Source organism: Trachinotus anak, unplaced genomic scaffold (genome assembly GCF_046630095.1).
Source record: "Trachinotus anak isolate AG129_WGS33_773 ecotype Australia unplaced genomic scaffold, CSIRO_AGI_Tana_v1 ptg000028l, whole genome shotgun sequence".
Classification (NCBI taxonomy): Eukaryota; Metazoa; Chordata; class Actinopteri; order Carangiformes; family Carangidae; genus Trachinotus; species Trachinotus anak.
This window is the reverse complement of record NW_027273879.1, coordinates 14384558-14400096: the sequence shown is the minus strand read 5'-3', so window position 1 is coordinate 14400096 and position 15539 is coordinate 14384558. Positions and strand designations below refer to the sequence as shown.

Sequence of the window (15539 nt, the reverse complement as noted above, 5' to 3'; positions counted from 1 at the left end):
GCAGAAAAAAAAAATCTCACCAGCAGTTGCCCAAAGATCATGTCAAAACATCCCTTTCAGCACTGCTTTTTACATTTGGAAAGAAATGTAGACAGCATCTAGCCTGACCTACAGATTGAATTGATCTGGGTTTGCTCTGGTCATGACCTTGAATTGGTCTATTTCCATTTTGAACCAAGATGTTGAGTAAAACTCCAGTGCACTAGTCTTACAATCTACTTAACAGTCAATAAAACTGGCTTTAGAGCCATTTGCTTTCCTTTTACAGTAAGTATCAACTGTCCTGTCAAAAATCATACAGGGATTATTGTATCATCAATTTCATGTGAATATGTAAAGTTTATTCTATTCTAATTTAATTCAACTTTTCACAGATTTTTTTTCCATTTTCAGACCATTTCAGAACAGAAACATGAGTTTTTCTGACTTCAAGTCCTTCGACCTGAAATGATGAGTACTGATAAACTCTTTCATTGTCTCCACCAATTGAACAAACCAGTACTACAAAGCCTACGTGAAAAAAGTTGTTTAAAGACTTTAAGACTGTCCCTCTATAAAACTGAGCCTGACCTGCAGTAACCTTTAATTGTTAGGTGACCTCTAGTGGCTGTGGAAGTTATGCCGGGAGCAAAGCAGGATGTAGTGTAAAGAGCGATTAACTCTGCATTAGGAGGAGTTTGGTTGATGAAGGAGTCAACAAAAAAACACAGGAGACGATTGTTCATTTCCCCTGTGTTTTTCATCCATGATCATTCTCCAACCTTGGTCGCATCTTTATTATTGTAACCATGACAACGAAGGTGATCTGACTTAAACTTAGAACTTATTCTAACCTAAACCATAGGTACTGACCTAAACCATAGGTTTTCCCTAAAAATAACCAAGTACTTTTTGTGCCTAAACCTAACCAAACTGTCACCGCTCCACAACCTTAACCATAAAGTCTACTTATTATTGTTACCGCGACAACAGAGCTGAACTACACCTGCTGCTGGTAGGCTCCTATGGTCACAGCCAAGGGTGGGAACAAGTGACCTATATGGGTCGCTTGGTTGAAGAATTTGTTGAAGCTGTTTCCTGCTGCAGGGGACGCTGTGATAAGTCTGATAGAGTGCCTTAAGTGATGTCACTCGAGTCAGCAGCCATTGGGTCTGAAAACAAGTTTCAAAATAAATTTAAAAATCTATGAGCGTGTTAAGAAGATGTACTGTAAGCTTACCTGACCTCTGTTACCTTCTCCTCATCCCTGCTTGTAGCTTCAGGCTACATTAGCTGCTACTTGCATAATCATCAATGAAGTTGCATTGTGGCTGATGTAGGCACTGAGTTTTTACAAGAAAGAGAAAGACTAAATCTGTGGTTTGGCTGCAAAAAGAAAATGTCCGTCATGAGTCTGTTATGAGAGTGCACTGCTAAATCTGTGGTATACTCTTTTAAAGCTCTCCACCCCTTTAAAAAATATATGTGGTGAAAACTAACTGTCCTACAAATGGACAGTAAGACAGTACATATCAAGTCATGGCCATTTATTCAGATAATAATGTTAACAATGCTAACCATGATGTACGTAACTAATTCAGTCCCTACCCCTGCACATTTCTAAATTAATCTCTGTACCAGCTTTGATATAAAAAGATAACTTGTGAATTAGCATCAACACTTGATTGTGAGGAATCACAATGGGAGTCACGTTTTTGTCTCTCTGACAGACAGCTTAGCTGGAAAATCTGCTCAACGCCTGGCAATGAAATGCAATGGAGGACATATGAATGTCAAACACAGGGACAAGTAAAATGGGATCAGAAATAGAACAAAGTTGAAAGTAAAAGAAGATTAGGAGTATCCTTTTAGAAAAGAATCTGAACTCCTCAAAAAAAGGAAAAAGAGTGCCCCTGAGAAAGACTTTAGAGTACGAGAGAATGAGAAGCCAGACATGAAGAAGCAGCAGGAAAGAGCTGAAGAAATATTAAGCTTGCTTCTTCAGATGCTGCTAACCAGCAACACGTACAGGCTCAAAAGTCTTCAAACATATTCCTGTACTTCCATGGATCAAGGGTTTGCCTCAGCTGCTGGCCTGAGTTTCACCCTCATGTAATTTTTTCCTGATAAAGCAGAGTGGTGTCTATGTCTGAGGCTCATTTTAGCTCATTGCCAGAGCCTTGATCGCTTCATCCTCAGTGTCATTTCTCTGTCTGCTCATTTCTCAACCATACAAAAACACATTTTCTTATCAGCTGCTTTATTGCCCCTTTAAGTTTCCCTCTTGAAGTTAGGCTCAGAGTAAACAAACACAGGGTGGAGAAATCTTCATTAGGTCAGTGCTTTTCTGTTTACTTGTGGTTTGAGATTCCCTCTAATTATAATCTACTTTCATTGACTTATTGATTGTGCATAGGGAGGCTTAAGGCTAAATGAGATTTTCTAATATTGAATTTCCTCTGAAATCAAAATCAACAGATCTCAATAAGTATATGCAGGGAATTAATAAAACAGGGTTGGTGGTTGCTGCTTTTCATCCCAACAAATTATTAGTTATTTTAGTTAATTATTAGTCATTAGTAAACAACTGCAAATGCTTCAGGTATATTTGCATATGTATGAATGTAAATTTTTAAGTTGGGAAAATGCATTTGCACAACTGCTCCAAGGCTTCTGTGTGTGTGTGTGTGTGTGTGTGTATATATGTGTGTGTGTGTGTGTGTGTGTTTTGACTTCGTGTGCTGAATGCTGAGTGATGCTGTGCAGGTTTTTCTTATGCTGCCTTGTAACATCTCCATCTATATTTAGATCAAACACGCTCTTGATCTGAGTGTTCAGCTGCTTTTCAGTCCAATAACAACCATCAGAACCATCACAGAACCGTCCTCTTTACCCAGCCGGAGATAAAGAAACCCTTTCCCTTCTGAGATTTCTCAATATCGCTCCAATATCATGCTAATGCTGCTCCTCGTCGTCCTTGAAATAATTCATTACGTTCCAAAAGGATTTATGGGAGCTAGAAATGCAGTAAAATCTCTGTCTGTCGTTTAGTCCTGGTCAGGCATCATGCGTAGATATGTAGAAAGGTAGAGCTGCTCTCATAACTTTATACCGCACAGAAGTCACAGCAATCAAACAGATGACCACATGGGGGTATCAAGCTTTTGCCGACATCTTCAACACACAGGAAACACATTCATTCAGCATAATCAGTGACACTTTGGAAACAGGTGATGATGTTTAAATGACATATTTGAATTTAACTCAGCAACTTCAGTGTATACCCAAATAAGTTCAGCAAGCTCAAATATGGTCACTGACAAAAAAAAAAAAAAAAAAAAAAAAAAAAAAAACTAAACACAACTGGGGCGCGCAGCCAGCAGGGATGTTTGGCTGCAACTTGAAGTATTTCTCCATTAGCTCCCATTCAGATTCTGACTAATTATATACATGAGTCTGGGCTGAGAAGCTCACGCCACATTCTGGCACGCTATAAAAACACCCATCTGAGCCAACAAAATACCACTTCTCCCTCAAATTAATCAAGCGTCCTTGTAAATATGGATGTTTAGCCACATTAGATGCCACTCTATTGTCTGGCTTCTGGCAAACCAAGCAAAAATATTCATGGAGTGCTGCCAGTGTTATCACTCTTCCCGTTCCTCTCGCACCCTATCACCTGTATGTATCAGCCTTCTTATAGATAAAAGGAGGGCCACTCAATCTCCAGAGCCAGGCCTTATCTCACCTAAGGGCCAATCATTCCCCTGAGACAGCACAGTGACAGATCTATTGCCCAATCAGGACACCCCCACTGCACTAATAACACCACCACCACATCCAGTGGTAATCAAATACCTGCTACCCATGGACCATGGAAAGGGTTTGTGTGTGTATGTGGCAGTCTGAGGAGATATGTATGTGTATGTGTGTGTGTGCATATGATCAATAGCCAGTCTCTGGTGTGGGAGTAGACGAGGCATTAGATATCAGACAAGAGTTCAGGGGTCATTTCTTCCTGCGGCTTCACGGCTATATATCCATCTGGTGTTTTTTCTTTTTGTTTTTTTTCACGCATCGAGTGGTGTCTCCCCTTTAAGTCTTGTGATATGTAACACATTTCAGATCAGTGCCTTGCCATAAATATGACTGTTTTCCCCACATGCTAAGTGCAATATAACAGCTTTGTGTCTTTGTGGCTACAAATCAAGTTTCCCTGAGCACTCCCTCTCTGCTGTTTAGAGGCATGTTGAATTTCACATGTATGTTTTGATTTATCAGTTGCTATGTGAAGAAGTAATTAACCACTAGAGCTGAATTTCATTTTGACGGATCTCATGGGATGCTCCACTCTCTTGTGAGCAACCCTCTCGTGGTCCTTCACTTGGAGATTTAGGACGCAAAGACAAGCATGTTCTGGCTATAAAATCTCACTTAGTGAAATTTTATTCTAAACTCTGGGCTCGTCGGTCTACAGTGCATCCCTGCAGCTCATAATGACACAGATGTGGCAGAGAGTAAATCTCACAGAAGACCAAAATACTGTAAACAGTCAAACACAAAAACAAAACCTATGATAAAACATACTAATTTATGCTTTTCTAGGATCAAAATGAAGCAGTATCTTCATCAAAGTTAACCTGAATGACAGAGAACAGTTCATTTACGAGCAGGTAAATGAAGCTAGTTCAAACCAAACTGTGGTGGTGACTGTGATAGTGTTTTACTACAATTTTTTAAACAACTTTTTTAAACAATATTTTTTGAAGATCTTATGTTTCAAATAAGTGGACTAATTATGACTGAAACCAGACATATTTTATCATTGTTGAATAGAATTAAAATTAATAATGGGATTAAAACTGACAAATTCCGGTCAGGAAATAAAGGAAAAAACTGAATCAAAATCAGGCGTCAGAATTACAATAATGATAAATGATAATGATAAATCAGGAAAATGTGATAGAAAACCAATGATGGTGACAACAAAAACAATCATGACTAGTGACATAAGCGTTGCTGAAGACTGACTGAGCTCCCACATCAGCATAATTAATGCTGCTGCTGATGTCACAGGTGAGCGTCAACACAGTATTTCATTGCCAGGCATGATGATGTCATTGCGACCTCAGCCTGTTTTGTTTTGTGATTGGTGAAAAGTGACATCAATGTTCAAGGCAAAGCAAATACACACATACACGAAATAAGCTTTTCAGTATAAAATGCACTGTGTGCATTCACAAGTGAGCACTTGCACGTGTAAGTAGTTTGCATGTGCATAATCACATCTACACCAACACACACATGCTGTATAAATGCACACTTGTGCCATTATGTAGAACAGCATGGCGGGTGTATGCCAAGAGGTGTCTTGTTGCTGACAGCCAAGGAAAGGCTCACCTGATGCCCGGCCACCTGCCATCTGTCTGCTGAATAATACCATTTTCTGGCTATACTACAGGGGACGAGCATGAGCACACCTGTCAAATATAAAACACACACATAGCAAAATGCATAAATTCACAGGTTCCGGCCACACATGGCTGGGAGAAATATGTGCCTCTGGGTGGGTGATACTATCTTATTTTCATGGTCGGCCAGGGGATACAGAGAGGATAGCAACACGCACGGAAGCAGGTGGGAAGTAAACGCAGTATTTGCCTCACTGTGTGCCAGCAGACAGGAAATACTGTTCACTAATTAGAAAGCAGGTAATTCAGCATAAACAGCACTTTTTTGCCAACAGACAACACTGACTTCTGCTACATTCAGGATCCTGTGATCCTGTAGTCAGCTGCAAAACGTCTCAGCTGCAAATTTGCAAATGATTTTTCTGTATTTCTGAGCGACTTTGTTGTTATTCACCACTGATTTTTAACATATTATTATGTGCTCCCATTTACAGCCTTACACATAAGCTGAAGCTTACTGTAAAAAATACATTTCCCCTGCATTTTAACCATAAGTGATGCCTGAAGGCTGCTGTATGATGAACTTAAAGAGGATCAGACAAAAGCCTACATATTCTTCTGATATTTCAATTAATTCTTATTGTGTTTCCTTCGGGGGCACTACAAGATGAGGCTCATCTTAGCATTATACTCACTTCAAGCTTAGGCCAAGGCAGCACATGCACAGCAGCGTTTTCTGAATATGATGATAGGAGAAGCAATCAGAGGAGGAGGATGGCACACGATGCACTGAATGTATGTCAAGGTTACCCCGTAGCGCCCATCAAGGCATCATAATAAGCATGGGATTTCAGGCTTTCAGTGATCTGAAAGGCATCAACTGCGCGGTGCAAGTCTAGGGGGCTGGTTGAGGAGGAACAGCCAGCCTCTGAGGTTGGGGGGCGGGGAGATGGGCCAGATTTTTTTTTTTTTTAGCTGGACTGACGACACATTTGCTCGGCAACGGAGGCGACACATTTACACAAATGTTCGTTTTCTGTCTATAGTGAGGGCTGCGCAGCACTGTGGCGGATATTATCTTCAAAAACCATATCTGCGGGAGCGCAAATAAGCGCTGGAGGGCGGTCACTGTTGCTGCTAGAGACAGGTGTCTGTCTAAATACCGATATCGATTCCTTACAATCATTAAAACACTATTCTCCACACGTTCCCACTCAATCCGCGATGAAATCTGTCCCATTCACAAACCATCCTTTACGCGCTTGGACAGGTTGCATTTTTATCAAACGGGAGTCCTGCGTTGTGACTTGATTAAGATCCGAACTTGCTTCAGCAACAGACAATAGCTACACACTCCCGTTTCTTCTATCCCCCCCCCCCCCTCCCACACACAGTATCTGCAGGCATCACACACACTTACCGCGATGGGATGAAGCAATAATCCGGAGAAAAGGCGAATCCATTGAGGAAAATCGAGGAGATAAGGGCGAAAGGAAGCCGTGAGCACTCCCACTACTACTTGTACTACTACTCCATCGGTTCAGCGGAGCCACCGCTCTCGGTTTGTGATGAGGATCACGCAGCGTGTGAGCGCATGAGGATGGATGCTGTGGCTTGTCTGGGGGCGGGGACAAGACGCGCACTCGGGTCCAGTGGAGCGTATTTAATTCTGTGAGGGGACCTTGTGTTACAAGCAGCTCGGCTGTCTAGCCCGCATATTCCCAGCCAGCCCGTCCTATAGAGCTGCAGGTCCTGGCTGAACAGCCCTTTATTTTACCTTTCTTTATCCCGGAGAGGCAGCGTGAGGTCCTTTCAGTGCCGCTTCATATTCATGGAGCTCCCCATGTGCGCAGGCAGACAGGGTGAATGGTCTGCCGAGCTGCGGCTGTTGTGGTTTATGCTACACCAAAGACTCTCAGTGGTCGATTACACTGATTACAGAATAAATTCAGCATTATCTGAGATGTATTCGAAATTATAGATGTATTAAAAATGTATCTGCAAGAAATTGCTTTCGTTATGTTTTCTCTCAGGCAATTGCGAACCACTAAAAGTCGAAATAAGTGGATGTCCAAAGTCCACTGGAGCAAAATAATGCAAGGAATAGTAGCATAGCTTTCTGTCTTCTAGTCTTTGGTTTAAAGGTCCCATATTTTACCCTTTTCCAGTGTTTCTATTTCTGGTGTTTAAATTGAGTTTTATAATTAGATGATAATTAAAGGACCATTGTGTAGCATTCAGTGGGATCTATTGACAGAAATGGAATATAATATTCATAATTATGTTTTCATTAGTGCATAAACACATGAAACTATGAATCATTATGTTTTCATTTGCTTAGAATGAGCCCTGATTATCTGCATAGTAAACTGGATCTCTTCCCGCCATGTACTGCCATGTTTCTACAGCAGCCCAGAACAAACAAACCAAAAACTGGCTCTAGAGAGGGTCTTTTGTGTTATGACATTACCTGAAGAACACCATGGGTTCTCCTACACTCTTTGAAAGGGTGTGGTGAAGGGAGGGGTATTCAGTGGGTGAATAATCTGCAACCTCACCGCTAGATGCCACAAAATCATACACACTGGTCCTTTAAAGATATTTTGTCCAACTAACAGGCCACTGCCAGCTGAGACTAAATCTAAAGTGGAAGATCCATAAAATGCAGTGCTTCTAACAGCCACTAGATGCTGGCTCCAAGACAATTCAGATTTCTGTAATAGTGTCAGTCAACAAGAAACACAAACCACAAAAGAAATCTCCTTTTAGATATGCCATATTGCTAAGATAAGAATTTGTGGGCCTACCTTTGTACATTTGTGTTTTTACTAGATTGACAGTTTCTCAATCAATTGCCCCAGTCACAGAAACTGGACTTCTGAGCTCTGTATCTGGAAAAACACCAGTATCACAGATGCTATATCAGCATTTAGCTCTCCAGCCTGTTTTTATATTTTAAAGCCACCACTGTCTGTGTAGGATTTGACACAGAGAGTGAATGAGACTAAAACAAGACACGTACAATACCGTAATCACAGGAGTGTTCTTCAGCTGTCATATCAAGCCACAATACAAATGGTTTAAATACACCTACACAAGGATTTAAGGCCTATTCCCAGTGGAACAAGCCAACTGTCATCTCAGCCTCCCCTCTTTTCTTCCTCCAGTTGTTGCTCTACCTTATTGCATAATATATCTCGTCTCAAAGGAATGTCTAAATCTACAGTCCCACCTCTGTGACTGGGCTAGTTGTAGCATTAGCACTGTGAAGGCACCACTGCCAAAAGTGGGACAGACAAGTGAAACCAGGGTGCCCATCTCTGCAGCAAGAAATTACTGAAGAAACACTGGTGTGTTCAGTGATCTAGATTCAGAGAGCACGGTACATTACACCCTGCGCTCAGACTCCCCCTCTTCCAATCCTCTGCTTTTTCAGCCCAGTCCTTTCACTCCTCCCCTCATCTCTCATCTGTGGCCTTCAGTCACATTAACCAAACTGAGCAGAAAAACTGATATTACTGTAAAATCATAAAATGTGCAGTCAGCACAAGTTATAATTAGCAATAAAGATAAAGAGGTCTGAAGATGTGATGGCTAAAATTGGTAACAAATTTGGGGTGTATAAACTCTCAGATTATCTAAAAGAATATAATCAGAATAAGCGCTGAAATTGCAAACACAATAGCTGCCAAATTGTTTTCAAGCAAGGCACTTTACATCTAAGTTACACTGTGATTACACAGAAGGCATTAGCATGATCAGGTTGTTAGAGGGGCAGCAGCAGTATGTGTCTATGTGTGTCTACACAAGAGGTTTTCAGGCATAGAGATGAGTTGTATAAACAAATTTTGCATGTGTGTGCATTGTTTTTAAAGGATCCATATAGACCCACAGATAATTAGACCCTATCCAAACTGTGGTCGGGCCCAAACAGAGCCAGCAGAGAGAAAACACAGGCAGCAGCCTGATGCTCCAATGATTAATGAGCAGCCCCAGTCAAAAGGAGTAGCACTGGGTAAATTTTCTCTGAAGCTCACAGTTCACACTCTCCATCTGCCTCATTTTTCTCATGTGATGATTATGTAATCAGAGCTGATACACAGTGGAGTCTGCTTGAGTCAACTCAGGTATGAGCTGTATCAACCATGTCCTCTAGAAATTACATTTACATATTCTGAATTTGTTGTAGGGAAACCTAATCACTGCTTGAACTATGCTCCATGGCAACATTGTTTTCTAGTGTAGTCTACATTTATGTGCCGTACACGAGTTGTAGGGAGGTGGTGGATTGCTGGATTACAAAGTGCTGGACTTTGACCCCAGAGACCAGGGTTCACGACCAACAGAGGCACTTTGGTGAAGGTTTAGGAAGGATCACGCTTCTGTTAAAACTCCATGCCTCGTCCCTTTGACTTGTTCAAAACATTTTCCCTAACTTTAACCAGGTGCAGAACGTGCCTAACACAGAGAAAAGCTGATTCATGCTTTAGCTAGTGCAAGTGGATATTGTAGGAATGTGTGCGAGTGATCATTTTGTTAATACATTCAGTATCAACATTTTATAACTTGGCTAATTAACAGTGTTTCATTATGTCAGTAGCAAATATCATCCAGGCGCCATCCTTTCAAATATTTATATGTAACTTCGAGGAGGCAGGGATGGACATACTGATGCACTGACTCAAACACACAGCAGGACCCTACCCAGGGAGAACGACTGTAAGTCGGGCCAGGCTGGTGGACCTGTGAAGAAATATATGGCGCAGCAATGTGTGTAGAATTTAGGTCTGATGGAGGAAGTGGAGATGTTACATTTTCTTAGTCCTTGCTCCAAATCTGTCCTTCTCTTTCTGCTACTGTACTTCTTTTCATGTCAGTTTTATAATGTAAGGTAACTCTTTATGTGATTCTGTTTTATCTGCTCAGCACTGTTTAGCTGCTCCGAGAAAAGAGCAAGATTGAAACATCTATAGTGCAAGAAGCCAAATTCACTCTATTAATGTCTCAGTCTCATCAGGGAGAAAAAAAAAAAAAAAAGTATTTTGGAAAACTCTGGTTCCCAAGGCTCTCCCGCTGGAATGTCTGCTGTGGGAAAGATTCATCAAGTTGTTTGTGTTGACTAATATTTTGATGGCACTCTCAGCAGAAACTGTTTACACTCTGAAATGAACGTGTTGCTCCTGTAGGTTGATTTATGGAATGCGTCCTGTTTATAAATGTGATATGCACTTGATGAGTCTACCAGAGAATTTAATGAGATAAAGCTTATAGTGTAAGAAAGACTTTGAGGAAGAAACTCATCCAGGCAGCTGCAGTCGTGGGAGGGTTGAAAAGGCTTGTTGACAAAAGAGAGGTCAGATGAGAGTTAGTCAAACAAACAGTTGAGCCATGGGTCCACAGACGGCTCAGTGTAATGGCGGCATGCAGAAGGCCATTCCAGCGCATCTCAACTCGTCAGGCCTTGAAGTACAAATGGTGAAAAGTGTTCATGAATTCACGTCCACTCCGTGTTGTTACATGATGATGGCAGACATGGACAACCCAACCCAACCCAACCCAACCCAACCCAAGAGCCACAGATTCAAAGAGATGTGTTCTGCTCTTTTTGTGTCTCTTTGTAGTCATTGTGCAAGTGTTTTTGGTATTGGTGTGTATATTTTTGTGTCTTTTTTTGGTTGTTTGGGTCTCTTTTTGGTCAATTTGTGTCTCTTTGTGGCTGATTTGTGTGTTTGTGGTAGTTTTCTGTCTCTTTGTGATTACTTGGCACCTTATTTTAGTCATTTGGGTCTCTTTGTCGTCATTTTTCATGTCTCCGTGGTCATTTTTCATCTTTTTGTGGTCGTTTTGTGTCTCTTTGTAGCTGCTTTGAGTCTCTTTATAGTCATTTGATTGTCTTTGCAACATGAAATGCAAACAGTCACTTCAAACAGAATCTGTTCAGTAATCCGTCCATGATAGCAGGGAGATAATTTGATAAAAATGAAATGAATCTGTGGATCTATCACTGCCATTGGAACCATTTAAATTTATCTGAATTTCAGTAACTGTATTTATATCAGCATTTTTTTTTTTTTTACCTTAAATCTCTCCATAAATTGTCCCATTGGATACATGTAAAAAACAAAAGGAGTTCTACATCCATATGCTTGCTTCGGGGACTACACACATCCACACACACACACAGAGAGAGGAATATCAGCTTTCACTACATCACCGAGGGTATACGATTGTCATCTCATATACTGTATGCCTGGCATTATTCTCCTCATTTCCCAAAGAAGCTCCACAGCGACTCGACAACGTAGTGTCGAGTTTCAACAATATGATAATAGAGAAAAGCATGTGGGAGAGGCAAACAATAACAAGAGGGTGTTTTATTTATAACCACACCTACTGATGCATAATGATATACCAAAATCAATTACGATCAGAGTTTAAACTGGAATATTTATTATGATGGGGTTACAGTATACCCAGCCTTTACTGCACTACCTACAGTAACAATTTTGTGTTCAGTTTTCAAGTTGTAATTCACCCCAAAACAGTTGAAAGTGTTATGTCTTTTTCATGTTCTTACAACATAATCTACGTTCTTTGCAGAAGATATTAATCTTTATATTATAAATGCCCACAGTCTGTCTTCTGTCTTTCAGAGTCACTCTGCTCGTTTCACTACATTTTGGGAGATGAATAACAGTCACACTCCAGATCCCCCTCTTCAGCAGTTTGCCAGCTGCCATGACTCCTCTCTCCAGCACTCAGTTAAGTGTCTCAGTGGGTTTCAAAAGACTCTTTCTCCTCACTGTACTCTATTTGAATAAGTGGCTGAATTTGTGCAACTATCTACTTATTGATGGAGCTTCAGAGCTGCACTGAGACTGCTGTTCCAGCCTGTATGTGTCTGTGTTTCAAGTGTGTGTGTGTGTGTGTGTGTGTGTGTGTGTGTGTTTGCATGTATGTGTGTGTGTGTGACCCATTATTCAAGAAGCTTATTGATCGGAGGGTGTTTGGTTTCTCGGCGGCTCCTAAAGCGGTGGGCTCGTTTCCATGGTAACGTGACAGGCTGGCCGCGAAGCACCGGCCTTGGCTGTGATTAGTGTTGCTGGAGAGACTTGCAAACGGCCTGTCTCTCCCACACACACACAGACACAGACACACACACACAGACACACACACAGCCTAAAAGCCAGAAAGTGGAGAACTTTTAAATGTACTATTGTCTGTTTCTAGTGCCAGAGTTACCCTGGTTTATTGTCACAGCTGGAAATAATGTACATATGTAATGTAGAAAACAGATTCTTACTTTACAGTAACTTGACAGAATGTACTGTATGTTACAAACTGTAGCTCGCATAGGAGGAAATGTATACCCTGAGGGCTGCTTGTGATGAAGTGTTACTTTATGTTAATTACCAGCAGTCATGGGTTTCAGGGGCATGCTACAACTTTCTGCTCATGCTTTTTATTTGTCTGCCAAGAGTCTGGGATCCACAAATCCTCTGTTCATCACTGTCATCTTTTAACTTTCTGGGAAGATGAGAAAACTCTGGCAGAGCTTGCAGCACTTACAATAAGAGTGTGTTAGCATTCTGCGCTGAAACAGAAATGACACAAAAAAAAAACAACATAAAATACATGAAATCCATACTGGCATGTGCACACATGCAAGATTGTCAGTGTGTAGCCAATGCAAACCAAATGGATTGATTTTGATCACACTTGTGAGACCATTTGTTGTCCACACTAGAGAGAATTTTCATGCAGATTTGTTAACTGAAGGCCAATACACTGTTCCTTGATAAAATGAGCACATTGATTTCACTATCTTGTTTCCTTTGTCACAGTATGAGCTGCAGCCTAGACTCATGTTGTGAGAGTAAATTTGCACTTAAATGACTGAAACAGGGACAATAGTCCCACAGAGGATGTGTCCAAATCATTTTCACTTCTATAAATTTTATTATGAGCAATATGCTGCAAATCTAAATGTGATATTACCTTTGTTTGATGTCAAGTATCATTCATAATTATTTTAAATGCAGGGTTTTATAATTGTGGATCAAGTGCACTCAGACATAACACATCTTGACACTGAAGTAAAGAAAAGAATAAACCTTTGATTCCAAGGCTCAGGAGTTGGCAGAGATAACTGGTCAGGGGCCACTTAGGGTCAGTGGAAACGTAATGTAAACACAAAATTAACATATTATTATCTTGTTGCTCGGTTGCTTATATACACACCCAGAAGACTCAGAGCAGTCAACCTGGCCAGTATTCACTCTCCTTTAAGCTACTGTTTGGGTTTGTTCTGCTGAAAGAAATATCTGTCTCTGTGTTGTCTGGTGCTGGGCATCAGAACCAAGAAGTTGTGGACCATAAAACCATCACCAGCTGAAAGGTAGTAAATCTGCCCATAAAGACGAGGGGGGGGGGGGGGGGTCACTATGAGTGACCTGGCTCACACACATGCAGTCACTTGATTCACCGTTAATGTACAAATATTGATTGTAGCATTTTTACTGCACTTTTAACTCTAAACAAATGAACCAAGATACCAGCTGCACAACAGTTTTCTTCATTTGTCTAAATGCAATCAAACATGTTGCATTCATATTGCATCTTCATGCATAATGCTCAGCTGAGGTATCAGTCATTATGTTTGTCCAAATTGACAGTTCACACAGGCACACACAAAAAAAAAAAAAAAAGAAGAAGAAAAAAAAAAACTTGCATCCACACACAGTCTGTATTGTGTGGGAGTCATGCTGATCTGCTGCTATAAATAACTTGGCTCTGGAGGTTGTCGTGGCAACCAACAAACTGATGCCAGGGTGGGAACGCTCAGCCCCTTGAAGAGAAAGCGCATTTAATGGAGGGATGAGCAGAGAAAAAGGAAAAATGTGAAGAAGAGGAAAGGGATGGGAACAGAAGAGGAGGTTGAAAAGATTCCTGAAGATATAAGAGAGCGACATACAGTAGAGAGAGTGGAGAGAGGAAGCAGAGGAGGAGGAGGAGGTATGAGAGGAGCAGGAAAGACGTTAATGATAAGAGAGAGGGAGGAGAGAAGGCATAGGGAACATAAAGAGCGGGAACGAAATGCAAGTGCAAGGAATGAAGACAGCAAAAAGAAGAATGGACAAAAAAAAGGAGAAGGGGGTGAGGAGGAAGGACTTGAAGAAGATCAAGGAGGAATGACAACAAGACCATGGGACAAGGAGACAACGGAAGAGGAGAGGATGGGGCATGAATATGTAGAAGAAATCAGAAGGAAGAAAAGAAGGGAACATGGAGGGACAGTGATAGAAGAGGGGGGAATTGACGGTGAGGGAAGAAAGGAAACAGTTTATGTTGCTGAAGACATTAAAAAGCATCCAATTTGGTCAGGAGCTTCAGAGCTAAAAGCTGGAAACAATCTTCATATTATGCATATCCACACCATACACACACTGTATGTGTGCCTCATGTTGGCCTCTTGCAGAGAGTTAGCTGAGAGGATTAATACCTCTTGTACCTGTCTGTAAAAAATGAAGCTGGAGCCAGCAGATGGCTATCTTAGGTCTGTCCAAAGGTAACAAAACCCACCTACTGGCATCGCTATAGCTCACTAACTAACAGAGGCTGGACTAAGTCACACATGTACAAGTCACAAGTACATCTGGCTCAGATCAAGCGGGTCACAAGTGAAGTCAGTACGAAATCTGATGATCAACCTCAGTTTCCACATTTAAATCAGTGAAAACTGAAAACTTGAGTTTTATGATCAACATTAATGAAAACTGTTGCAGCTGTCTACACCTTAGGGTTAGTCTGTTTATTTGTCAGCAAAGAGTACTGAACTGCACCAAACATGGTGGAGGGATGGATCATGGGCCAGGGAAGGTAAAAGGGATGGATCCAGGAATTCTTTTCATCACTTTCTTTAATGTGTAGGATTGTTTTGGCCTTGGCATAGGTATGTACTCTACTGCCATTCTGCTATACATCCATATGTAAAACATGCATTGTGATATGTTCTCTTAGTCTTAGTCATGAATACCAAGTCAAAGTCAAGTCGAGTCCTTTCTCAGCATTGGTCAAGAAAGTCTCCAGTCCTAAAATTTGTGACTTAAGTCCCCCACCTCTGCTAATTAACTTGATATGTCTAATTTG

General features: G+C 41.1%; 1 protein-coding gene across 5 annotated transcripts in view; it reads right to left on the bottom strand.

Moving 5' to 3' along the window:
• Positions 1-7138, bottom strand: part of plppr1 (phospholipid phosphatase related 1) — a 48846-nt gene extending 41708 nt beyond the window's left edge. For 2 of the 5 annotated variants that reach the window (XM_071465997.1, XM_071465992.1), the window contains exon 1: positions 6811-7135. The gene's annotated coding sequence lies outside the window, so the exon portion shown is untranslated. Of the gene's footprint in view, positions 1-5379; positions 5460-6085; positions 6127-6810 lie in introns of all 5 variants that reach the window. The other 3 variants (XM_071465996.1, XM_071465993.1, XM_071465994.1) reach the window with 3 other exon arrangements.
• Positions 7139-15539: the final 8401 nt, after the last annotated feature.